Source organism: Amia ocellicauda, chromosome 11 (assembly GCF_036373705.1).
Source record: "Amia ocellicauda isolate fAmiCal2 chromosome 11, fAmiCal2.hap1, whole genome shotgun sequence".
In the NCBI taxonomy this organism is placed as follows: Eukaryota; Metazoa; Chordata; class Actinopteri; order Amiiformes; family Amiidae; genus Amia; species Amia ocellicauda.
This window is the reverse complement of record NC_089860.1, coordinates 36,780,719-36,807,885: the sequence shown is the minus strand read 5'-3', so window position 1 is coordinate 36,807,885 and position 27,167 is coordinate 36,780,719. Positions and strand designations below refer to the sequence as shown.

Here is a 27,167-nt window from a genome sequence, read left to right as displayed (position 1 = left end):
TCTCTTTGTCCTGAAGAGCGCAGACTTGAGCCTCCAGCTCCATCTTCTCCTGCCTGTGTCTCTGCAGCTCCTGCAACACAAGAGAACAGACCCGTTCCACACACTGCTGGATTCCAAAACAGCTGATTTGACCTTTATATTACATATCAGGGTTAAAACTCTCAACTTGATTTTTGCTCCAACCGAGAAGAGCTTAATCAGAGTTAGATAGAGAGTGTGAAGGCCTGTGAGGAGAGATTCTCTCACCATTAGGGTTGGACAATGTCCATAAAACTATAGTATAGGACTATACTAGTCATCAAACACATTGTGGCATATACCAACATCTTCTGAACGACCTAAAATACAGTGAAAAGATGTTGGCAAGGACACAGCCCTGCCCTCCTTACTATGCTCCTGTCCTCTTCTGCGTTTTGCAGGGTGAGCCGCAATTCGTCCATGTCACGTAGCAGGGTCTCCCGTTGACCCTCCATGGCGCGCACTGTCTCCAGGGCTTCATCACAGCTCTTTTGCAGTGTGCAGAGCTCCTCCTGTGGATGGACAGACACACACGGAGACACACAATTAAAGCTGACATACACCAGACAGACGCACACAAAAGGGTGTCACAGTCCTGAATGCACTGAGTCTTCTGCTTTCCTCTCCAGCCAAGCTATTATATTTATACGGAGAATCATCCAGGCCCTTGGGGTAACTTGTAACATTTGTGATGTTTTTCCTGGTTTATTATTCTCTTACACAATAACTTTAACTGTGGGAATCCGGGGCTGCGCTGGACACATGGGTGGCTGTGTGGATTACACACAGACCTCCCTCCAGTTATAAATGCAGAAGGGATGTCAGTGACGGGCAGGCCGTCCAGTGTCACCAAAATCACCAGACACCTTCGGTACTCACCTTCCTGAGCGTCTCTTTTTCCTGAAGAGCGCAGACTTGAGCCTCCAGCTCCATCTTCCCCTGCCTGTGTCTCTTCAGCTCCTGCAACACAAGAGAACAGGCCCGTTCCACACACTGCTGGATTCCAAAACAGCTGATTTGACCTTTATATTACATATCAGGGTTAAAACTCTCAACTTGATTTTTGCTCCAACCGAGAAGAGCTTAATCAGAGTTAGATAGAGAGTGTGAGGGCCTGTGAGGAGAGATTCTCTCGCCATTAGGGTTGGACAATGTCCATAAAACTATAGTATAGGACTATACTAGTCTTCAAACACATTGTGGCATATACCAACATCTTCTGTACGGCCTAAAATACAGTGAAATGATGATGGCAAGGATACAGCCCTGCCCTCCTTACCATGCTCATCAAAGCAGTATCCCTGAGAGCCTGACACTTCTCCTCTTCCTCTTCTTCCAGGGTGAGCCGCAATTCGTCCATGTCACGTAGCAGGGTCTCCCGCTGACCCTCCATGGCGCGCACTGTCTCCAGGGCTTCATCACAGCTCTTTTGCAGTGTGCAGAGCTCCTCCTGTGGATGGACAGACACACACGGAGACACACAATTAAAGCTGACATACACCAGACAGACGCACACAAAAGGGTGTCACAGTCCTGAATGCACTGAGTCTTCTGCTTTCCTCTCCAGCCAAGCTATTATATTTATACGGAGAATCATCCAGGCCCTTGGGGTAACTTGTAACATTTGTGATGTTTTTCCTGGTTTATTATTCTCTTACACAATAACTTTAACTGTGGGAATCCGGGGCTGCGCTGGACACATGGGTGGCTGTGTGGATTACACACAGACCTCCCTCCAGTTATAAACACAGAAGGGATGTCAGTTACGGGCAGGCCGTCCAGTGTCACCAAAATCACCAGACACCTTCGGTACTCACCTTCCTGAGCGTCTCTTTGTCCTGAAGAGCGCAGACTTGAGCCTCCAGCTCCATCTTCCCCTGCCTGTGTCTGTTCAGCTCCTGCAACACAAGAGAACAGGCCCGTTCCACACACTGCTGGATTCCAAAACAGCTGATTTGACCTTTATATTACATATCAGGGTTAAAGCTCTCAACTTGATTTTTGCTCCAACCGAGAAGAGCTTAATCAGAGTTAGAGAGTGTGAGGGCCTGTGAGGAGAGATTCTCTCGCCATTAGGGTTGGACAATGTCCATAAAACTATAGTATAGGACTATACTAGTCTTCAAACACATTGTGGCATATACCAACATCTTCTGTACGGCCTAAAATACAGTGAAATGATGATGGCAAGGATACAGCCCTGCCCTCCTTACCATGCTCATCAAAGCAGTATCCCTGAGAGCCTGACACTTCTCCTCTTCCTCTTCTTCCAGGGTGAGCCGCAATTCGTCCATGTCACGTAGCAGGGTCTCCCGCTGACCCTCCATGGCGCGCACTGTCTCCAGGGCTTCATCACAGCTCTTTTGCAGTGTGCAGAGCTCCTCCTGTGGATGGACAGACACACACGGAGACACACAATTAAAGCTGACATACACCAGACAGACGCACACAAAAGGGTGTCACAGTCCTGAATGCACTGAGTCTTCTGCTTTCCTCTCCAGCCAAGCTATTATATTTATACGGAGAATCATCCAGGCCCTTGGGGTAACTTGTAATATTTGTGATGTTATTCCTGGTTTATTATTCTCTTACACAATAACTTTAACTGTGGGAATCCGGGGCTGCGCTGGACACATGGGTGGCTGTGTGGATTACACAAAGACCTCCCTCCAGTTATAAACACAGAAGGGATGTCAGTGACGGGCAGGCCGTCCAGTGTCACCAAAATCACCAGACACCTTCGGTACTGACCTTCCTGAGCGTCTCTTTGTCCTGAAGAGCGCAGACTTGAGCCTCCAGCTCCATCTTCCCCTGCCTGTGTCTCTGCAGCTCCTGCAACACAAGAGAACAGGCCCGTTCCACACACTGCTGGATTCCAAAACAGCTGATTTGACCTTTATATTACATATCAGGGTTAAAGCTCTCAACTTGATTTTTGCTCCAACCGAGAAGAGCTTAATCAGAGTTAGATAGAGAGTGTGAGGGCCTGTGAGGAGAGATTCTCTCGCCATTAGGGTTGGACAATGTCCATAAAACTATAGTATAGGACTATACTAGTCTTCAAACACATTGTGGCATATACCAACATCTTCTGTACGGCCTAAAATACAGTGAAATGATGATGGCAAGGATACAGCCCTGCCCTCCTTACCATGCTCATCAAAGCAGTATCCCTGAGGGCCTGACACTTCTCCTCTTCCTCTTCTTTCAGGGTGAGCCGCAATTCGTCCATGTCAAATTGCAGGGTTTCCCACCGACCCTCCATGACATACTCTTTCGCCAGGGCTTCACTAAGGCTCTCATGCAGTGTGCAGAGCTCCTCCTGTGGATGGACAGACACACACATACAGCTGACATACACCAGACAGACGCACACAAAAGGGTGTCACAGTCCTGAATGCACTGAGTCTTCTGCTTTCCTCTCCAGCCAAGCTAGTGTCACAGGAGGTAACAGGGCTTTGTTTTTTTTGGTTGTTGTGTTGATTATTTTGATTGCGCAAAAGTGCCTTAGTTATTTTATTGTTTTCCTCCATGATTGCGTTAACACGTGTGTATTTAACTAATTATTGATTTAAAGAAATCATCTAACTGCACACACACTGGTTTTTGAATTGGGAGGCGTCCCCTCTGCGTGAGAGCCCCGGATTCAAAAGGAGGGGCTGAGAGAGAGTTCAGAGATCGGGAGATGTGGAAGTGACAGGTGTGTGCGGCAGCCTGCCGTATGGAAAGGTTGAAATCGGTGGTTGCCGCCCCCCTTCCGTGTATCATGGGGACCCGAGACGGAGTTTGATGCACTGTCCAGAGTTGAGTGGACATTGCTATATGTATTCAGGACAGTCGGCGGGGGGCTCCGAGGAGAGCGACTGGAAGCAGAGTACAGTGCCGTGGTACAGCTTGGGCCTCCCCTTCGTGCTGTAGTCGAATGGCGCGGCCTTGGCAATGTGGACAGTTGTATTGGAGCATGTCGTAGTTATCGGGCTGTTAGAAGATGCGGGTGGGAAATAAGCGCTGTATTTACTGGTGGCTCTGTGGGTGCCGTGCCTGGACTTTGCTGCACTGGCGGAATGAGACGGACTGCTTATTATGTGGACACTGGATTCTAAAGGAAGCCATGGAGGGGGCGAAGGAAGGACGGCTTAAAGGACTCTGAATGAAGAGAAAAGGGAGGGAGCTGAAGGGAAACGGGATCTCTTTAGTTTGTATGTCTGTCTTGAGTCTCATTATCGTAAGAAAGGGAAGGAGTGTTTTTAATAATCTAAGGATTTCGTTTTCTATGTATGGTTGTAGGGTGGCATGGTGGTGCGGTGGTTAGTGCTCCTGCCTCATAGCTCCAAGGTTCCTGGGTTCAAGTATCGGCTCAGGGTGTCTGTCTGTGTGGAGTTTGTATGTTCTCCCCGTACCCGTGTGGGTTTCCTCCCCCCATCCAAAGATGTGCTGGTTAGGTTGATTGGCCACACTAATTTGTCCTGTGAGTGTGTGTGCCCAGTGATGGACTGGTGTCCCATCCTGGGTGTATTCCCACCTTGTGCACTATGTTTGCTGGGATCAGCTCTGGCGTCCCCCTCGACCCACATGGATAAGTGGTTGTATTGTTTGTGTGTTTTCGTTGAGTATCAAGTATTTGTTTTCCCTTTTGAATGAGGCAAATGTGGATCTGGTCTCAATGTGTATCATGAATAAACATTGTGTATGTGATTCTGTCCATGGTGGCTCTGTGGGCAACTGCATGTTACTTGGGATAGTAAGGGGTTTCCCCTCAACATAATATACCTAAAGGTGGCGTAGTCCCAGGAGTTATATGGAAGGTTGCTTCGTGTGGGATTAAACGGGGGGTCCCGCTTGTCTGCCGGGGACCTCTGCTCAACCCCACCCCGTCACACTATTATATTTATACTGAGAATCATCCAGGCCCTTGAGGTAACTTGTAACATTTGTGATGTTTTTCCTAGTTTGTTTTCTTACACGATAACTTTAACTGTGGGAATCCGGGGCTGCGCTGGACACACCAAAATCACCAGAAACCTTCGGTACTCACCCTCCTGAGCGTCTCTTTGTCCTGATGAGCGCAGACTTGAGCCTCCAGCTCCATCTTCTCCTGCCTGTGTCTCTGCAGATCCTGCAACACAAGAGAACAGGCCCGTTCCACACACTGCTGGATTCCAAAACGGCTGATTTGACCTTTATATTACATATCAGGGTTAAAACTATCAATTTGATTTTTGCTCCAACCGAGAAGAGCTTAATCAGAGTTAGATAGAGAGTGTGAGGGCCTGTGAGGAGAGATTCTCTCGCCATTAGGGTTGGACAATGTCCATAAAACTATAGTATAGGACTATACTAGTCTTCAAACACATTGTGGCATATACCAACATCTTCTGTACGGCCTAAAATACAGTGAAATGATGATGGCAAGGATACAGCCCTGCCCTCCTTACTATGCTCCTGTCCTCTTCTGCGTTTTGCAGGGTGAGCCGCAATTCGTCCATTTCACGTAGCAGGGTCTCCCGCTGACCCTCCATGGCGCGCACTGTCTCCAGGGCTTCATCACAGCTCTTTTGCAGTGTGCAGAGCTCCTCCTGTGGATGGACAGACACACACGGAGACACACAATTACAGCTGACATACACCAGACAGACGCACACAAAAGGGTGTCACAGTCCTGAATGCACTGAGTCTTCTGCTTTCCTCTCCAGCCAAGCTATTATATTTATACTGAGAATGATCCAGGCCCTTGGGGTAACTTGTAACATTTGTGATGTTTTTCCTGGTTTAGTATTTTCTTACACAATAACTTTAACTGTGGGAATCCGGGGCTGCGCTGGACACATGGGTGGCTGTGTGGATTACACACAGACCTCCCTCCAGTTATGAACACAGAAGGGATGTCAGTGACGGGCAGGCCGTCCAGTGTCACCAAAATCATCAGACACCTTCGATACTCACCTTCCTGAGCGTCTCTTTGTCCTGAAGAGCGCAGACTCGAGTCTCCAGCTCCATCTTCTCCTGCCTGTGTCTCTGCTGCTCCTGCAACACAAGGGAACAGGCCCGTTCCACACACTGCTGGATTCCAAAACAGCTGATTTGACCTTTATATTACATATCAGGGTTAAAACTCTCAACTTGATTTTTGCTCCAACCGAGAAGAGCTTAATCAGAGTTAGATAGAGAGTGTGAGGGCCTGTGAGGAGAGATTCTCTCGCCATTAGGGTTGGACAATGTCCATAAAACTGTAGTATAGGACTATACTAGTCTTCAAACACATTGTGGCATATACCAACATCTTCTGTACGGCCTAAAATACAGTGAAATGATGATGGCAAGGATACAGCCCTGCCCTCCTTACTATGCTCCTGTCCTCTTCTGAGTTTTCCAGGGTGAGCCGCAATTCAGTCATGTCAAATTGCAGGGTTTCCCACCGACCCTCCATGACATACTCTTTCGCCAGGGCTTCACTAAGGCTCTCATGCAGTGTGCAGAGCTCCTCCTGTGGATGGACAGACACACACATACAGCTGACATACACCAGACAGACGCACACAAAAGGGTGTCACAGTCCTGAATGCACTGAGTCTTCTGCTTTCCTCTCCAGCCAAGCTAGTGTCACAGGAGGTAACAGGGCTTTGTTTTTTTTGGTTGTTGTGTTGATTATTTTGATTGCGCAAAAGTGCCTTAGTTATTTTATTGTTTTCCTCCATGATTGCGTTAACACGTGTGTATTTAACTAATTATTGATTTAAAGAAATCATCTAACTGCACACACACTGGTTTTTGAATTGGGAGGCGTCCCCTCTGCGTGAGAGCCCCGGATTCAAAAGGAGGGGCTGAGAGAGAGTTCAGAGATCGGGAGATGTGGAAGTGACAGGTGTGTGCGGCAGCCTGCCGTATGGAAAGGTTGAAATCGGTGGTTGCCGCCCCCCTTCCGTGTATCATGGGGACCCGAGACCCGAGACGGAGTTTGATGCACTGTCCAGAGTTGAGTAGACATTGCTATATGTATTCAGGACAGTCGGCGGGGGGCTCCGAGGAGAGCGACTGGAAGCAGAGTACAGTGCCATGGTACAGCTCGGGCCTCCCCTTCGTGCTGTAGTCGAATGGCGCGGCCTTGGCAATGTGGAGAGTTGTATTGGAGCATGTCGTAGTTATCGGGCTGTTAGAAGATGCGGGTGGGAAATAAGCGCTGTATTTACTGGTGGCTCTGTGGGTGCCGTGCCTGGACTTTGCTGCACTGGCGGAATGAGACGGACTGCTTATTATGTGGACACTGGATTCTAAAGGAAGCCATGGAGGGGGCGAAGGAAGGACGGCTTAAAGGACTCTGAATGAAGAGAAAAGGGAGGGAGCGGAAGGGAAACGGGATCTCTTTAGTTTGTATGTCTGTCTTGAGTCTCATTATCGTAAGAAAGGGAAGGAGTGTTTTTAATAATCTAAGGATTTCGTTTTCTATGTATGGCTGTAGGGTGGCATGGTGGTGCGGTGGTTAGTGCTCCTGCCTCATAGCTCCAAGGTTCCTGGGTTCAAGTATCGGCTCAGGGTGTCTGTCTGTGTGGAGTTTGTATGTTCTCCCCGTACCCGTGTGGGTTTCCTCCCCCCATCCAAAGATGTGCTGGTTAGGTTGATTGGCCACACTAATTTGTCCTGTGAGTGTGTGTGCCCAGTGATGGACTGGTGTCCCATCCTGGGTGTATTCCCACCTTGTGCACTATGTTTGCTGGGATCAGCTCTGGCGTCCCCCTCGACCCACATGGATAAGTGGTTGTATTGTTTGTGTGTTTTCGTTGAGTATCAAGTATTTGTTTTCCCTTTTGAATGAGGCAAATGTGGATCTGGTCTCAATGTGTATCATGAATAAACATTGTGTATTTGATTATGTCCATGGTGGCTCTGTGGGCAACTGCATGTTACTTGGGATAGTAAGGGGTTTCCCCTCAACATAATATACCTAAAGGTGGCGTAGTCCCAGGAGTTATATGGAAGGTTGCTTCGTGTGGGATTAAACGGAGGGTCCCGCTTGTCTGCCGGGGACCTCTGCCCAACCCCACCCCGTCACACTATTATATTTATATTGAGAATCATCCAGGCCCTTGAGGTAACTTGTAACATTTGTGATGTTTTTCCTGGTTTGTTTTCTTACACGATAACTTTAACTGTGGGAATCCGGGGCTGCGCTGGACACACCAAAATCACCAGAAACCTTCGATACTCACCTTCCTGAGCGTCTCTTTGTCCTGAAGACCGCAGACTTGAGCCTCCAGCTCCATCTTCTCCTGCCTGTGTCTCTGCAGCTCCTGCAACACAAGAGAACAGGCCTGTTCCACACACTGCTGGATTCCAAAACAGCTGATTTGACCTTTATATTACATATCAGGGTTAAAACTCTCAACTTGATTTTTGCTCCAACCGAGAAGAGCTTAATCAGAGTTAGATAGAGAGTGTGAGGGCCTGTGAGGAGAGATTCTCTCGCCATTAGGGTTGGACAATGTCCATAAAACTATAGTATAGGACTATACTAGTCTTCAAACACATTGTGGCATATACCAACATCTTCTGTACGGCCTAAAATACAGTGAAATGATGATGGCAAGGATACAGCCCTGCCCTCCTTACTATGCTCCTGTCCTCTTCTGCGTTTTGCAGGGTGAGCCGCAATTCGTCCATGTGACGTAGCAGGGTCTCCCGCTGACCCTCCATGGCGCGCACTGTCTCCAGGGCTTCATCACAGCTCTTTTGCAGTGTGCAGAGCTCCTCCTGTGGATGGACAGACACACACGGAGACACACAATTACAGCTGACATACACCAGACAGACGCACACAAAAGGGTGTCACAGTCCTGAATGCACTGAGTCTTCTGCTTTCCTCTCCAGCCAAGCTATTATATTTATACTGAGAATGATCCAGGCCCTTGGGGTAACTTGTAACATTTGTGATGTTTTTCCTGGTTTATTATTTTCTTACACAATAACTTTAACTGTGGGAACCCGGGGCTGCGCTGGACACATGGGTGGCTGTGTGGATTACACACAGACCTCCCTCCAGTTATGAACACAGAAGGGATGTCAGTGACGGGCAGGCCGTCCAGTGTCACCAAAATCATCAGACACCTTCGATACTCACCTTCCTGAGCGTCTCTTTGTCCTGAAGAGCGCAGACTCGAGTCTCCAGCTCCATCTTCTCCTGCCTGTGTCTCTGCTGCTCCTGCAACACAAGGGAACAGGCCCGTTCCACACACTGCTGGATTCCAAAACAGCTGATTTGACCTTTATATTACATATCAGGGTTAAAACTCTCAACTTGATTTTTGCTCCAACCGAGAAGAGCTTAATCAGAGTTAGATAGAGAGTGTGAGGGCCTGTGAGGAGAGATTCTCTCACCATTAGGGTTGGACAATGTCCATAAAACTGTAGTATAAGACTATACTAGTCTTCAAACACATTGTGGCATATACCAACATCTTCTGTACGGCCTAAAATACAGTGAAATGATGATGGCAAGGATACAGCCCTGCCCTCCTTACTATGCTCCTGTCCTCTTCTGCGTTCTCCAGGGTGAGCCGCAATTCAGTCATGTCAAATTGAAGGGTTTCCCACCGACTCTCCATGACATACGCTTTCGCCAGGGCTTCACTAAGTCTCTCATGCAGTGTGCAGAGCTCCTCCTGTGGATGGACAGACACACACAGAGACACACAATTACAGCTGACATACACCAGACAGACGCACACAAAAGGGTGTCACAGTCCTGAACGCACTGAGTCTTCTGCTTTCCTCTCCAGCCAAGCTAGTGTCACAGGAGGTAACAGAGCTTTGTTTTTTTTGGTTGTTGTGTTGATTATTTTGATTGTGCAAAAGTGCCTTAGTTATTTTATTGTTTTCCTCCATGATTGCGTTAACACGTGTGTATTTAACTAATTATTGATTTAAAGAAATCATCTAACTGCACACACACTGGATTTTGAATTGGGAGGCGTCCCCTCTGCGTGAGAGACCCGGATTCAAAAGCAGGGGCTGAGAGAGAGTTCAGAGATCGGGAGATGTGGAAGTGACAGGTGTGTGCGGCAGCCTGCCGTATGGAAAGGTTGAAATCGGTGGTTGCCGCCCCCCTTCCGTGTATCATGGGGACCCGAGACCCGAGACCCGAGACGGAGTTTGATGCACTGTCCAGAGTTGAGTGGACATTGCTATATGTATTCAGGATAGTCGGCGGGGGGCTCCGAGGAGAGCGACTGGAAGCAGAGTACAGTGCCATGGTACAGCTCGGGCCTCCCCTGCGTGCTGTAGTCAAATGGCGCGGCCTTGGCAATGTGGAGAGTTGTATTGGAGCATGTCGTAGTTATCGGGCTGTTAGAAGATGCGGGTGGGAAATAAGCGCTGTATTTACTGGTGGCTCTGTGGGTGCCGTGCCTGGACTTTGCTGCACTGGCGGAATGAGACGGACTGCTTATTATGTGGACACTGGATTCTAAAGGAAGCCATGGAGGGGGCGAAGGAAGGACGGCTTAAAGGTCTCTGAATGAAGAGAAAAGGGAGGGAGCTGAAGGGAAACGGGATCTCTTTAGTTTGTATGTCTGTCTTGAGTCTCATTATCGTAAGAAAGGGAAGGAGTGTTTTTAATAATCTAAGGATTTCGTTTTCTATGTATGGTTGTAGGGTGGCATGGTGGTGTGGTGGTTAGTGCTCCTGCCTCACAGCTCCAGGGGTCCTGGGTTCGAGTATCGGCTCAGGGTGTCTGTCTGTGTGGAGTTTGTATGTTCTCCCCCCATCCAAAGATGTGCTGGTTAGGTTGATTGGCCACACTAATTTGTCCTGTGTGTGTGTGTGCCCAGCAATGGACTGGTGTCCCATCCTGGGTGTATTCCCACCTTGCGAACTATGTTTGCTGGGTTCAGCTCTGGCGTCCCCCTCGACCCACATGGATAAGTGGTTATGAAGATGGATGTATGATTGTATTGTTTGTGTGTTTTCGTTGAGTATCAAGTATTTGTTTTCCCTTTTGAATGAGGCAAATGTGGATCTGGTCTCAATGTGTATCATGAATAAACATTGTGTATTTGATTCTGTCCATGGTGGCTCTGTGGGCGACTGCATGTTACTTGGGATAGTAAGGGGTTTCCCCTCACCATAATAAACCTAAAGGTGGCGTAGTCCCAGGAGTTATATGGAAGGTTGCTTTGTGTGGGATGAAACGGGGGGTCCCGCTTGTCTGCCGGGGATCTCTGCCCAACCCCACCCCGTCACACTATTATATTTATACTGAGAATCATCCAGGCCCTTGAGGTAACTTGTAACATTTGTGATGTTTTTCCTGGTTTGTTTTCTTACACGATAACTTTAACTGTGGGAATCCGGGGCTGCGCTGGACACACCAAAATCACCAGAAACCTTTGGTACTCACCCTCCTGAGCGTCTCTTTGTCCTGATGAGCGCAGACTTGAGCCTCCAGCTCCATCTTCTCCTGCCTGTGTCTCTGCAGCTCCTGCAACACAAGGGAACAGACCCGTTCCACACACTGCTGGATTCCAAAACAGCTGATTTGACCTTTATATTACATATCAGGGATAAAACTCTCAACTTGATTTTTGCTCCAACCGAGAAGAGCTTAATCAGAGTTAGATAGAGAGTGTGAGGGCCTGTGAGGAGAGATTCTCTCACCATTAGGGTTGGACAATATCCATAAAACTATAGTATAGGACTATACTAGTCTTCAAACACATTGTGGCATATACCAACATCTTCTGTACGGCCTAAAATACAGTGAAATGATGATTGCAAGGATACAGCCCTGCCCTCCTTACCATGCTCCTGTCCTCTTCTGCGTTTTGTAGGGTGAGCCGCAATTCATTCATGTCACGTTGGAGGGTCTCCAGCTGGCCCTCCATGGTGCGCACTGTCTCCAGGGCTTCATCATGGCTCTTTTGCAGTGTGCAGAGCTCCTCCTGTGGATGGACAGACACACACGGAGACACACAATTACAGCTGACATACACCAGACAGACGCACACAAAAGGGTGTCACAGTCCTGAATGCACTGAGTCTTCTGCTTCTCTCTCCAGTCAAGCTATTATTGTGTATCTTGGCTACACACCTCATCCCCAGCCTGTGGATCAGGTGGCACCACTACCTCTTCACCAGCCTCTAGTAGCCTGGGGTACTGACAATAGCCTGGGTTTCAACATGGGAAGGTTAGGCAGTGAGCTCCCCAGTGAAGCAGCCTGATTCCCCCTCAATCTCCTAAGCGTCAGTTTCCCTTCTAGCCGTCCTCAGATTCTCTGGCCTCCCTTCAGACGTTCTCACCTTGGGAACCATGGCCTCCTGGATGTTGGGATCTGGTGTCTGCGCCCGTGTGGCTTGGCTGGCGCAGCCGGCGATCTCCTCTGCTGGCATGGTCTGCACATCGGAGCCTGCAAACAACACAGTGTACAGTCAACACAAAGCTTCAGGGCCCCGCTCTGCCCTGAAGCATGACACAGGCGTGGGGGGGGCACATTTCCACATAGGCTAGTGAAGCAGGGGAGTGTGCACTGTCCCAGCTACATTCACCACATGCAGCCTGAGCTGACCTGGCCCTTACTGAGCTGCTGAGCTCTGGCATCAGACCTCCGTGGTCCCCTCTGCCACCTGTGCTGGAGAGTTCAGATTAATAAATTCTACACACACACCACCAAGACACCATAATGAGACTGTTGAACATTTGATATGCATTGTGCTAACATTTGGGTTGTACAAAAGTAAAAACCCTGTTTTCATCTTAAAAACAAAAGCTTTTTGACAGCACTAATTTGCAGTTACACATGAAGACTGTTCACTGATTGTGTGCAAGGTGCTGCAGAAGGATGTTTCAAATTTTAAGACTTGGAGGAGCAAGAGCAATTGACAGGAAACTCTTGTAAGGTGGAGACTAAAGATGGTGGACAAGTAATGGACCTTTGTATGTTTAATTTTGTTTTGCAAGGTGTAATTAGCTAGACTTGTTGGCAATGGTACAGGAAGGTTCAGAGTCTTCTTTACAACACAAGCAATAGCATTAGACAAAGAGATGATGAAACAATTCTAAGGTTTATGACCCACCTGCAGAATCGTCCACTTTGTTTTTGTTTTGGGGTGTCTTGTAGCACTGCCACGCGACAGCCGCCAGCACAGCTCCAGGGACAGTGTATGGCAACATCGACTTCAAATCCATCTTCACTGGACAGTAGCACATTTAGTATGAGTATTAGCTGTGCTCACAAACTTATAGTCTAAGGTGTTCGAGAACCACCATGACGTCATAATGGCGAAAAGACGCAATGCCCTGTTTCGAATACATGACGTAACAAAGACCTCGATGCCTTACAGCACACTGATAATAGCGTTTTAAACATATAATAGAATAAATTACAATTTAAACCCACACGGAAATTATGTATCACTCAAAGGTCGTAATTTACATCTATTACGAATCATAAAGAGCACGGCCATCATAAAATAAAAATATCCGTTTGCTTCTATGTTTATATACTGTACAGCGTCATTGGACGCCTTTCTATAAGACATGCTGAATAGCCTTGTGCGTGAATGCACTAAAAGTTGAATGTTAAAGTTAGAACATGGGTCATTTTAACAACGTTTTTATACTACTACTACTACTACTACTACTAGGTCTACTACTACTTTATTATGCTTCTTGTTTTCGATTTGTTTTCCTCCTTGCTCCCTTTCCCGTAGCCCTTGACTGTGACTCTACATCTTGACAGGACTTAGCTTTACCGTCCAGGATGTAGGACCTCACTTACTGTACTTACCTGTGTAAATTGGAAGTTGTAAAATGCTGTGTTTTAGTTAAATTGAATTTGTAATGATTGATGCCTTTATTGAACTGTATTTTTGTACTTTGTTTTGCACTTATGTTTAAGTCGCCCTGGATAAGGGCGTCTGCCAAGAAATATTATTATTATTATTATTATTATTATTATTATTATTATTATTATTATTAATAATAATAATAATAATATATAATAATATATATAATGTTATATTAAACTTAAAATATATAACTGTGTATATTCTGCGCAGATAACACAAAACAAAAAAGACTATTGTGATCTTCGAGAGACGTCTAGTTGTTATTGTTAGCAAATTATACAATGACACCAGTATAGAAATCATTCGAAAACACGCAATGATGGATGAAATCTAATGGTTTAATTCACTTCGCTGATTTGTGTATAATGTATTAATATTATTATCAGATGTTGCCTAGCATTCATTATAATTAAGGAACACACATGCAATATAACGAGTCTGTTGTTTTTCTACATTTCATACTAATCCCAATCACACCTTTATGTATTTAAAATGCTGAAATGTGATCAAATCAACACAAGAACATAGGCTAACCTATACATGTAACCCACCCTTATAGTGGCAAACTCCTTTTCTACGAAAGAGAAGTGACACTAAAGGGTCGTGAAATTACCAGAAATATAATGCAAAACACTCTGAAGCTCAATTTTTTTATAAAATGCATAATTGGCTCTACAGTGGTCGCTGGTTTTGATCGGTAGTAGCATTTAACCCTGTTGTATACACGTGTCCAATAATTCAAATGTTCACCTGTATTGCAGCCTCCAGGCGTCAGTGTGGCTCAAAATGTTAAGAAAACCCCAATTTCAGATTTCATCGGGCAGATCGTTCTCTTGTGCAGAAAATGCCATTTGTGAAGTTGTTGAATTAGTTAATTGATATATGATTGAATTAGTGTCTGCTCTATTCTTACACATGATTGGCCCTTTTTTCTTAAACAGACAAATATGTACATGTGTTGAACATTTGGCAAAGGCAGGGCTTGACCAACAAACCAGCAATTGACACTAACCTCTGGAAAAGACTTACCTCACATGGACCTTTTTTGCCAGCAATTCTCCTTTGGGAAATATTAGTTCAATCTGTCGGCGCCAAATGTAAAACAGTGCACTTTTTTCACACATTTAAGTTAAACCTGGTGTTTTTTTTCTACATTTAGTAAATAATTAAGCCGTATATAAATCTAAATGTTAAATATTAATATAAATGTTAAATCTAAATGATAAATGCGCAGTTTGCAAAATAAATATAAAGCTCACATGCAAATAACGCCCCGCCCCCCGGACCGCCCTGCCTCTAGCAGTGGGCGGGGCTTCAGTGACCTGTAATGGCAGCTGCGTTTCCGTGATGCGGTCAGTGGAGCTGCAGGTCACTGACCACTGAGTGGACACTGGTATGGGCTCATACACTGGCTCCCAGTAAAAACTGAATTAACAACAATCACCGGACTAAGAAAGCGGCGGGAGGGTCAGTGCAGGACTTTATATACAGTGAGCGGCCAGCGGAGCAGCAGCCAGGGTTTGAGTATAAACTGTTTATTGGGTTGAGTATTTTACATTTCTTAAAATAAAACATTTCCAATTTTAATACTTTTGATTAAAATCAATTAAAATATCAATCATTAAAATCACTTAAAAAAAATTAAAATCTTTGTGATTTTTTAACAAAACTAAAACAATTAACTTTAAAATAAACGTGCTCAAATCAAATAAACAAAACGTGATAAAAGCAAAAACTGCACACCAACAAAAGAGTCAAATACATTGAAAATAACAGAAAATGCATTAGACAAAATAAAGAAACAATTAAAAGGAAAAAATAAAAAACAAACAAAAAAAGTCTAATGCATTTTAAATTAACCCAAAAACGGTCAATGTATTTGACAACAAAATATAACAAAACTATACCTAAAAAGCCCTAAACAATGTGATTTAAAAACAACTAAATCTTTAAAAACAATTAAGATTCATTATTTAAAATCTTCTTTTAAAAACAATCATTCATAAAATCTTTAAAAGATCTTTAAAAGATCTTGGACTCGTTTGAGTATAAACTGGCAGAGAGTCGTTTCCCCTTTGAGACACTGGCCACCATCACACCAGCATATTGTATTTATAATAAATATCACCCAGTGCTAGTCATCAGTGGTCATATTGTATTTATAATAAATATCACCCAGTGCTGGTCGTCAGTGGTCACTCATATTGTATTTATAATAAATATCACTCAGTCCTGGTCACCAGTGGTCACTCACTGAACCAGCGCACTGTGATAATGGCCGGTCATGCCTGTAACCAGATGCATTGTGGGATACTCGTGTATAAAACACTCAATATAGGAGGGATCGTGAGATTCAGATAGTTTAATTGAGAATGCCTCGTAAGATGTGCATTGATGAAGTTTCAACATGTTTTTAATTTCCCCGAAGTTAATCTCATAACAGAAACACTGGGCTTGTGAGCTGCGCTTCCTAAGCGCTGATGAACTGAATAGCTGTTTTTTCTCTTCAGCCTTTAAGACCTGATTCCACAAATAAATAAATGTCTAACTTTGTTTCCTTTCAGTGCTGTGTGCGGACAGGATCTCTCTCTTAATAACAGACACATTATACACTGGACCCGCTGTCACTACACTGTCACTACACTGTCACTGCACTACAATACACTACACTACACTACACTACACTGTCACTACACTACACTGTCACTGCACTGCAATACACTACACTGTCACTGCACTACAATACACTACACTGTCACTACACTGCAATACACTACACTACACTGTCACTGCACTACAGTACAATACACTACACTGTCACTACACTACAGTACAATACACTACAATACACTACACTGTCACTGCACTACGATACACTACACTACACTGTCACTACACTACAGTACAATACACTACAATACACTACACTGTCACTGCACTACAATACACTACACTGCAATACACTACACTACACTGTCACTGCACTACAATACACTACACTGTCACTACACTGCAATACACTACACTACACTGTCACTGCACTACAGTACAATACACTGCACTGTCACTACACTACAGTACAATACACTACAATACACTACACTGTCACTGCACTACAATACACTACACTACACTGTCACTGCACTACAATATACTACACTACACTGTCACTGCACTGCAATACACTACACTGTCACTACACTGCAATACACTACACTACACTGTCACTACACTACAGTACACTACACTGTCACTACACTACAGTACACGACACTACACTGTCACTGCACTACAATACACTACACTACACTACACTGTCAATACACTGCAGTACAATACACTACAATACACTACACTGTCACTGCACTACAATACACTGTCACTACACTACAATACACTACACTGTCACTGCACTACAGTACAATACACTACAATACACTACACTGTCACTGCACTACAGTACAATACACTACACTGTCACTACACTGTCACTGCACTACAGTACAATACACTACACTGTCACTGCACTACAGTACAATACACTACACTGTCACTGCACTACAATACACTACACTGTCACTGCACTACAGTACAATACACTACACTGTCACTGCACTACAATACACTACACTGTCACTACACTACAGTACAATACACTACAATACACTACACTGTCACTGCACTACAATACACTACACTACACTGTCACTGCACTACAATATACTACACTACACTGTCACTGCACTGCAATACACTACACTGTCACTACACTGCAATACACTACACTACACTGTCACTGCACTACAATACACTACACTGTCACTACACTGCAATACACTACACTACACTGTCACTGCACTACAATACACTACACTGTCACTACACTGCAATACACTACACTACACTGTCACTGCACTACAGTACAATACACTGCACTGTCACTACACTACAGTACAATACACTACACTGTCACTGCACTACAATACACTACACTGTCACTACACTACAGTACAATACACTAGAATACACTACACTGTCACTGCACTACAATACACTACACTACACTGTCACTGCACTACAATATACTACACTACACTGTCACTGCACTGCAATACACTACACTGTCACTACACTGCAATACACTACACTACACTGTCACTACACTACAGTACGCGACACTACACTGTCACTGCACTACAATACACTACACTACACTGTCAATACACTGCAGTACAATACACTACAATACACTACACTGTCACTGCACTACAATACACTGTCACTACACTACAATACACTACACTGTCACTGCACTACAGTACAATACACTACAATACACTACACTGTCACTGCACTACAGTACAATACACTACACTGTCACTACACTGTCACTGCACTACAGTACAATACACTACACTGTCACTGCACTACAGTACAATACACTACACTGTCACTGCACTACAGTACAAAACACTACAATACACTACACTGTCACTACACTGCCACCATTAAGGCATTACACCCCATCCACTGCTGAGAGGCCGACTGACCAGAGGCACGAGACATTATTTGCATGTTAGCTTTATATTTATTTTGCAAACTGCACATTTAACATTTATATTTAACATTTATATTTAAGTTTTAAATTTATATTTTACATTTATATTTATATATGGCTTAAGTATTTACTAAATGTGGAAAAAAAAACAAGGTTTAACTTAAATTTGTGAAAAGACACTTGAAAAAAGGGTGTGCTGTTATACATTTGGCACCCCATATTAATCTATGCAGGGAATCTCTAATAAAACCAAAAACACCCCTTTGTGGATACAATTTCTTGAGTTATGTAGGAGCTTATTTAAGTCAATTTAATGGCTCTTGACAAGTTTGCTTTGCAAATACAAATATTGTACTTCAAGTTTTAAGTTATATTGGTGTGCAATGTCTCAAGGTCAGCACCCAACACAAAAACCAGTCTCCAGTTTAGTCTCGTCATCCACTAGAGAGAACGAAAACATTACATTTTCTCAAACGTCACCTTTCGCATGTTCATTAAGCTGGGATTCCTCTTTTCACGGTTCAATTATTTGCAGAAAAACATTTTTGATTTCATGTAGAACCCTTAATTGCCTCACAATGTGTTGATTTTATTGTTTCTAGATCATCACAAACCTGCTTCATTAGGAGAGCAATTTACACTGCACACTAAAGCATAGTGAACAAATGTTTGAAGACAAGTTAAACATGATCACCAATCTCTCATTTCTAAATAGTTCCTTGGCAGGGAGGACAAAGTCTGCGTATTTGACCTTTTGTGGTAGATTTGTTCACTGTAGCTGTAATTCCTAAACATCTGTGAAATAAAGTGACACGATTCATCTGAAAAAAACTGCACATGAATATTCCCACTGGTATCTCGGAGCACAAATGCACATCCCTATACCATCAAATCAGTAACAAATGATTAGGCTTGCGATTGTGTGAAGACTGGAGGTTGTGTAACAGCAGGTGAAGTGTTGCTTAGTCAGTCAATGTTTTCTGAGCTTTTAGATCACAATTCAATTGAAGTAATTCACTCCATTTCCAACCATAGTATTGTGTAGCAGTTGATCCTGAACAGCTTTAGTGACAGCATAGAAATATATATATATATTTTAACCTTTGTCATAGTGGCTACTCTGCCAAGGGCACTTAAACTGGTTCATTTAGTTTTTGTTTCCAGGGGTTCTAGCCAGCTGCCAACCATGGAGAATTTGGTGCAGGAGGTTTTGGAAGCAGTTGCTGGTAGGTTTGAAGAGCCCAAGAATGTGCAATGGATTTTACGTCTTAACACTGGTCTCTAGGCATACAATGTAAATTTGAGAATGCATTGGCAGCTTTTAAAATCTAATTTCCAGCAGGTCCCATGGATTACCAGCAGGCCTCCCAGTTTCTGTCACAGTTTGCAGAAAACCTGTTGCTTAACATTTCATTAACAAGACAAGACCATGGTTTCAGAATAATGTAGTTTTATTAAAGCACACAACCGTACAGATCAGACGCTTCCTTCGGACCAGGCAGCTCAGTCACCGAGGCGCCGTGTCCACACCCTGTGTAGCACAGATACAAGCAGTGTCAGGGATGAGACAACACTCGAGCCCATTCTCACTCTGACCCAGTACCAGGACTCTGCTGCCCTCAGTCCCATATCCGCAAGCATCATCCAGCAGTCCACAACTGTGTAGGGTGTCATCACCGGTCAGCAGAGCCCTGGGCAGGGCTTCGACTGGGCCAGAACTCACAGAACAGCCTGGCATTACAAGAAAATGGTCTAAGCAGGTCGAGCTTACCTCAGAGTGAGGGGTCCAGTTCAGCAACAGACAGGGTGCGCCAGTCCAACACCTGCACAGAGAGGGAGAGTTAGTTAGCCAGAGTCTCCTGGAGAAGCAGATTACTGGTCACATGGGACCGGGCTCCAGCACAGAGGGGGTTAAGTGTGGGAGAGTAGAGTGACGGCACCAGACAAGGACCGGACTGGACTGTCAAAGACCCCCCGTTGCTCTGGCACGCTCTTGGAGAATCAGAGGCTACGGTCAGCCCCGATCCTTGGAAAGCGTGCGGCGGCACTGAAGCCTGTAGTTCAAGACGATTCTCAGCAGTTTCTCCAGAACGCAGTGCATTTGAACTGCCCAAGATTACAAGGCTGGGTTCTCCATCAGCACAAGAGTCTCCTCACTACCAGGCCCATCCCAGGGTGCCTGGGATGGGCCCGGTAGTGGAGATACTCCCAGATCGCACCCACGATAGACGGGGCTTCTGAACCTGGTGCTCGGACAAACATCTTATTCAAAAACTATCACTAGTTATAGTGGACCTGTGACTTACCAGTCTGAGCATCTCCGAGAACGACTTCCCGCTGTTATAATGGACCACAAGCAGCAAGGCCGGCCCAAGCCGGTTCTGCAAGAGAAGGGTTCACATTAAAGACTACTGCAGGTACCCCTTGCTTTCCATTTGCAGTCTGCTGGTACAGAGCAGAAATTAAACCGCGGTTTCTGAAACCACAAGCCTGGGAAAACCCAGAGCGAGTTTTTGCATCAGTAGTGATCACCGTGTGGCCAAAAGCTACAGACCTAATCAACTCGTTAGTCTGGGGGCCGGCCTGGCTCAGCACAATTGAGTACAGTAGAGTTCTCATTATCGAGCCGAGCTCTCAGTGAGGGCAAGTGTGTCATCACCGCCAGGCCACCCCCCCTGACTGCAGTGGATAATCAGAACCAAAGATCAAACCCATCAGCGAGACACGCGAGGTCCTCCGGGGCGAACACGAGACCCTCGCATTCAGCTGATCTAGTCTGAACCTCAGAGAAACTGCATCAGGAATCTGGGGCCGGTTGCACTAAGAAGATCTTGCATTAAGTCTTAGTCCAATGCCTGCGATTCTGGACTTACGCAAGACCACTGCACAAAACAAAACCTCACAGGTCCTACGTCAGCCTGGCTTACCTGCTGTTGCTAAACGGCAAAGTCTAGTCTGATTTTTGAGAAAAAAAAAGGCTGCTTGTCAAGTAAAAAATACAAATCTCACTGAAGATTAAAAACTTGCGATAGTTGGGCAACTAATAACAGGTAAATTTGGGGGGAAATGCAAATAAAAATAAAGCCTGGAATGAAATAACACAAATGCCATCAACCCCGCCAGTGCGGACTGTAAACGTGTTAAAATTCAGTTTTTAAAACTTTAACTTCAGTTTATTTTGTTTAAATACAGTACATTCAATAATAAAGTGTATACTACACTCACCTAAAGGATTATTAGCAACACCTGTTCAATTTCTCATTAATGCAATTATCTAACCAACCAATCACATGGCAGTTGCTTCAATGAAGAGAATGATAGAAGAGCAACTTTGACTGAAATAACCACTCGTTACAGGAAAAAGAGGCTACAATTTGCACAAGCTCACCAAAATTGGACAGTTGAAGACTGGAAAAATGTTGCCTGGTCTGATGAGTCTCGATTTCTGTTGAGACATTCAGATGGTAGAGTCAGAATTTGGCGTAAACAGAATGAGAACATGGATCCATCATGCCTTGTTACCACTGTGCAGGCTGGTGGTGGTGGTGTACTGGTGTGGGGGATGTTTTCTTGGCACACTTTAGGCCCCTTAGTGCCAATTGGGCATCGTTTAAATGCCACGGCCTACCTGAGCATTGTTTCTGACCATGTCCATCCCTTTATGACCACCATGTACCCATCCTCTGATGGCTACTTCCAGCAGGATAATGCACCATGTCACAAAGGTCGAATCATTTCAAATTGGTTTCTTGAACATGACAATGAGTTCACTGTACTAAACTGGCCCCCACAGTCACCAGATCTCAACCCAATAGAGCATCTTTGGGATGTGGTGGAACGGGAGCTTCGTGCCCTGGATGTGCATCCCACAAATCTCCATCAACTGCAAGATGCTATCCTATCAATATGGGCCAACATTTCTAAAGAATGCTTTCAGCACCTTGTTGAATCAATGCCACGTAGAATTAAGGCAGTTCTGAAGGCGAAAGGGGGTCAAACACAGTATTAGTATGGTGTTCCTAATAATCCTTTAGTTGAGTGTATATTTTTAGGAGTTCAACGAGTGGTTTTTAGACCTACAACTCGCCGACACCGAGGGGGGACACGTCCTGCCGTTGCTCATCACATTTCTAACCCTCAAGTTACCGGACAGCTTCTGCAAACCTCACTGTGCAATCTGATAGTGAAACACTTATTAGATTTAAAATATAAATGCATATTGTTTTGGAGTGGTGTTTAATACAACTACTAATTTTAACATGCCTATTTGTATAGTCAGTCACCAATATGTTTTGCTTATTTTACAGCCATCTTACCGACACCAACAGGACATTTACTTATTTAATTCCAGATTCTGAAGATGTTCAGCACCATTCAGACTAAAAGAAAAACCAGGTTCAAAGAGAGGACCTTTATACTGAAGGGACTTTCTTGTAAAGGAAAAATTTGATCTAGAAATCAAAATGTTAGTTAAAAATGGCAAGATTAGAGTTAAAAGGAGAAGAGTATTATTGTAATTTATTAAGAGTTGTTGGTTAATAGTGGTGTGGAGCCCAGAACTGTCCATAGTATCCAGATGAGCTCTAACTAGTGCATTGTACAGTCTGAACATCACTGCCCTTGTTCTCAATTCTACACTTTTGACAATATACCCTAACATCCTGTTTGCCTTTTTTATTGCTTCCCCACATTGTTTGGATGGAGAAAGTGAGGAGTCCACATAGACTAGTTCTATTCCTCTCATAGTGTAATTATAGGGACATTTTTGTTACCTGCGTGTATTATCTTGCACTTGTCCACATTGAATTTCATCTGCCAGGTGTCGGCCCACAACTGAATATTATCTAAGTCCCTCTGAATAGCCTGTGCTGCCGAGATTGTATCTGCTGAGCCGCCTATTTTAGTATCATCTGCAAATTTGACAAGTTTGCTAACTATCCCAGAGTCCAGATCATTAATATAGATTAGAAAAAGCACAGGCCCTAATACTGATCCCTGTGGATCTCCACTAACAACCTCACTCCAGTCAGAAGCGACTCCTCTAATCGACACCCTCTGTTTCCTATACATCAACCAGTTCATAATCCATCTACTTACCTTACCCTGAATGCCTACAGCTTCCAATTTGAGGATCAGTCTTTGGTGTGGAACCTTATCAAAAGCTTTTTGAAAATCTAAGTATATCATATCATATGCTTAAAACCCCTGCTGTTTAAAATGTCTCTGATTTAGGACATTAAGCAATTAAGAGCTCGGTTGGGCAGGGGCTCCTCCGGGACCAGGGCTGGGAACCCCTGGTGTAGAACATCTGTTCCACAGCTGCTCTGGGCGTTCAGAAGACCGAGACCGCTTCCTTTTATTCCTCTGTCTTTGTCGCTGTCGTCTCCACCTCCTTCCGGAAGCTTGAGTGGGCTGTACTTGTCTCCCGCAGGGACACTTACAGCGACCGCAGTGGCAGCAGCTCCCCCGACTCGGAGATCTCGGAGCTCAAGTTCCCGTCCATCGCGCAGGACTGAGGTGCCGGGCGCGGGTTGGTACCAGTCGGCCCACACCGCCGGACTCGATCAGTGCTTATTATCCGAGACTGACTGATTTATTTTAATTTCCAAGAATATGTCAATCATGGGCATCTACACATAGTAACACACAACCAATATTAATCTTAGAAATATATCTTAGTATATATTTAAGTATTAATTTGTTCTTCCATATCAAGACAAGTGTTTGGTCAGTCTCATTAATGCAGCCTCATCATTAATTAACCCCCCCCCCTCTCTCTCAGGACAGACGTTGAGAAACACAAGGACCTGCCCCCCCCGCTGTGCTTCACAGGACTCCAGATCTCGTTTTTAATTCATTTCTTGCTGTCACAACCATGTAGAAAGTAGCGGTCGTTTTATTTGTACACGTTGTCATGTTTTATATGGTTTGTTTCTTCCACTGCGTACTGGACTGCTTCACAGATGGGGATATTTAAGCAGCGCCAGTTCCGAGTCCACTGATCAGGCCGCCGGGTCCCAGTCTGGTGGCCTATGCCGCTGCGGCGGACGTATGGATGTTCTGGACGAGATGAAGCCATTGATTTTGCTCAACGCATAACGGCCCCACACTGAAGAAGGATGGCTTTGACCAGAGTCGTGGGGGACGTCAGCCGCTCAACATCCGTCGGTCGAAGGAGATGCACGATATCCTATAAACTCTACTGCATGGTGACCGGCGTCTTGCCAGCTTGCGGACTCGATGTCGAAGGTGGACAGCTATGGTTTCCTCAGACTCTTGGCCTGTCCTTCGGTTTTCTTGCCATCATTGAGGACCCCCGCCCAGACCTCGGCACGCACTGGTGGCAAGGGAGGGATCTCTTCTCTTGTATGTCTTGTGAAAAATAAATGCCTACATCTTGTCATGTATCCTATTTCCATCTCTTCTCTGAATGATCTTTTCCAAGATATCGTACTTTCCTGACATTGAAAAACAGATCAATGCTTTTTTCCACCTTCAGTTGGAACGCTTCCATTAGTGTTGCACAGCAAACCAATAATTCAACAAAACACATTCTTTCTCAGGAATATCCAAGCAATTATCTTTGAAATTCCTTTTCCTAATAGTTGTTAGTTTTCTTACAGTCTAGTGAGAGGTTTCCAGCTCAATGTAGGATGAAGTTGCAGCTGATACTGTCTCTCCAACTAATTCACTGCTCCTGGAAAAACAATACTACAAGATGTTTTCTTGATATTATTCTCCCAAAACCTGTGAGGAAAATCCCCATCCTATAGTTACTGTAAATAGTTACACAGTGCTAACATTACGGTCAACAAGGAACAGGACCCGAGTTTGCTTCTATAGGGAGGGATAAAAATTAACCAGATATCGAAATGGAAAACGGTCTTCAATGGCTTTGCTTTGATCATCCGTGCCGGGCCGTGGGAACCAGCATGGTCTGGTGTTTTGTAGGCGAGGGTTTGGGCCGTCTGCGATGATGACTTTTCAGGAAGTGCTGAAACTGATGGTTCAGGGGAGGCAGGGAGGGGTACAGCCTAGAAGAAATCTGCAGCGATTTCCCCAACATATTGGGGATTATATTTAGAGAAACTAACAACAACAACAACAACAGGTGTTGTGCTTCATCGTGTGAAAGCGAGCTGATCGGCCCTGCACTGTGTTTTCTAGTCCAAGTCCCAGGCAGTGAGTAGGATGAGACTTTTGCAGGTGTTTTACTGATTTAGGTCAGTTGGAATTATGAGTCCAAGAGCAGACGTTTGAGTGTCTGGTTTCCCTTCCTATTGATATTATTGTAATTTTCCCCCCCTTGAAGTGAGCTCTTGCACGTTGTCTAGCATCAGGTCCGGGAAAAGGAGGCAACTTGACCGAACACTGGGTGAATCCAATCCAGGCCTCGCCAAAGGAATAGATGACCAATGTCTTGTTACAATGCTGGCTGTAAGGTTAGCTGTAAAAGATGGCTTGATTAGATCTGACTGTGTAGTGGCTTTGGAGTCCGAACCAGCAGGGATTTGTTCTTCGGTCCACATTGTGTTGGTGACCTTTTACAATATGAATGTGTAAATATACATGAACACAATTATGAGGCAGGGAGGCTCAGCTGATGTGAGCGAGAAATAATGAACAAGAAACCAAGAGCTGCAAGTTAGAGTACACTTTATTTCCTTTCATTTTCAGATGAGAGACATGACGATGCTCTATTGTGGATGGCGCAGGACATTCGGAATCAGTTTTTTTCCCTGATTGGCATTATACGAAAGACATGGCTGGTGGCTTCTGTGATGTGCCAAACCTATAGCACCTACACAGACCCCAGGGAAGACAGACATATTGAGCATGACGCGTCTGCCTGGTATCGTACAGCTATATACACTGATTCTCTGTATATACACCGATAAGCCATAACATTATGAGCACTGACAGGTGAATGAATAACACTGATAATCTCATTATCATGGCACCTGTCAGTGGGTTGGATATATTGGGCAGCAAGTGAACATTTTGTCCTCATAGTTGATGTGTTAGAAGCAGGAAAAATGGGCCAGCGTAAGGATCTGAGCGACTTTGACAAGAGCCAAATTGTGATGGCTAGACGACTGGGTCAGAGCATCTCCAAACCTGCAGCTCTTGTGGGGTGTTCCCGGTCTGCAGTGGTCAGTACCTATCAAAAGTGCTCCAAGGAAGGAAAAGCGTTGAACCGGCGACAGGGTCATGGGCGGCCAAGGCTCATTGATGCACGTGTGGAGCGAAGGCTGGCCCGTGTGGTCCGATCCAACAGACGTCTGTTGGATCGGACCACACGGGCCAGCCTTCGCTCCAAACGTGCATCAATGGAGCGAAGGCTGGCCCGCTTTTCCTTCCTTGGAGCACTTTTGATAGGTACTGACCACTGCAGACCGGGAACACCCCACAAGAGCTGCAGTTTTGGAGATGCTCTGACCCAGTCATCAATTTGGCCCTTGTCAAAGTCTCTCAGATCCTTACGCTTGCCCATTTTTCCTGCTTCTAACACATCAACTATGAGGAAAAAATGTTCACTTGCTGCCCAATATATCCCACCCACTGACAGGTGCCATGATAATGAGATTATCAGTGTTATTCATTCACCTGTCAGTGCTCATAATGTTATGGCTTATCGGTGTATATACGGAGAATCAGTGTATGTAGCTGTACGATACCAGGCAGACGCGTCATGCTCAATATGTCTGTCTTCCCTGGGGTCTGTGTAAGTGCTATACGTTTGGCACATCACAGA

General features: G+C 44.9%; 1 long non-coding RNA gene and 3 other non-coding genes across 4 annotated transcripts; all 4 read right to left on the bottom strand.

Annotated features, from left to right (window-relative positions):
* Positions 1-19,845: 19,845 nt before the first annotated feature.
* LOC136763611 (uncharacterized) lies at positions 19,846-21,370 on the bottom strand. The gene is made up of 3 exons (XR_010820999.1): positions 20,719-21,370; positions 20,184-20,235; positions 19,846-19,943 (listed from the first exon to the last, which is right to left on the bottom strand). It is a non-coding gene; the product is annotated as an uncharacterized LOC136763611 (long non-coding RNA).
* Positions 20,024-20,097, bottom strand: LOC136763811 (small nucleolar RNA SNORD99). The gene has a single exon (XR_010821119.1). It is a non-coding gene; the product is annotated as a small nucleolar RNA SNORD99 (small nucleolar RNA).
* Positions 20,326-20,454, bottom strand: LOC136763799 (small nucleolar RNA SNORA44). Its single transcript, XR_010821109.1, has one exon. It is a non-coding gene; the product is annotated as a small nucleolar RNA SNORA44 (small nucleolar RNA).
* LOC136763789 (small nucleolar RNA SNORD103/SNORD85) lies at positions 20,995-21,078 on the bottom strand. The gene has a single exon (XR_010821101.1). It is a non-coding gene; the product is annotated as a small nucleolar RNA SNORD103/SNORD85 (small nucleolar RNA).
* Positions 21,371-27,167: the final 5,797 nt, after the last annotated feature.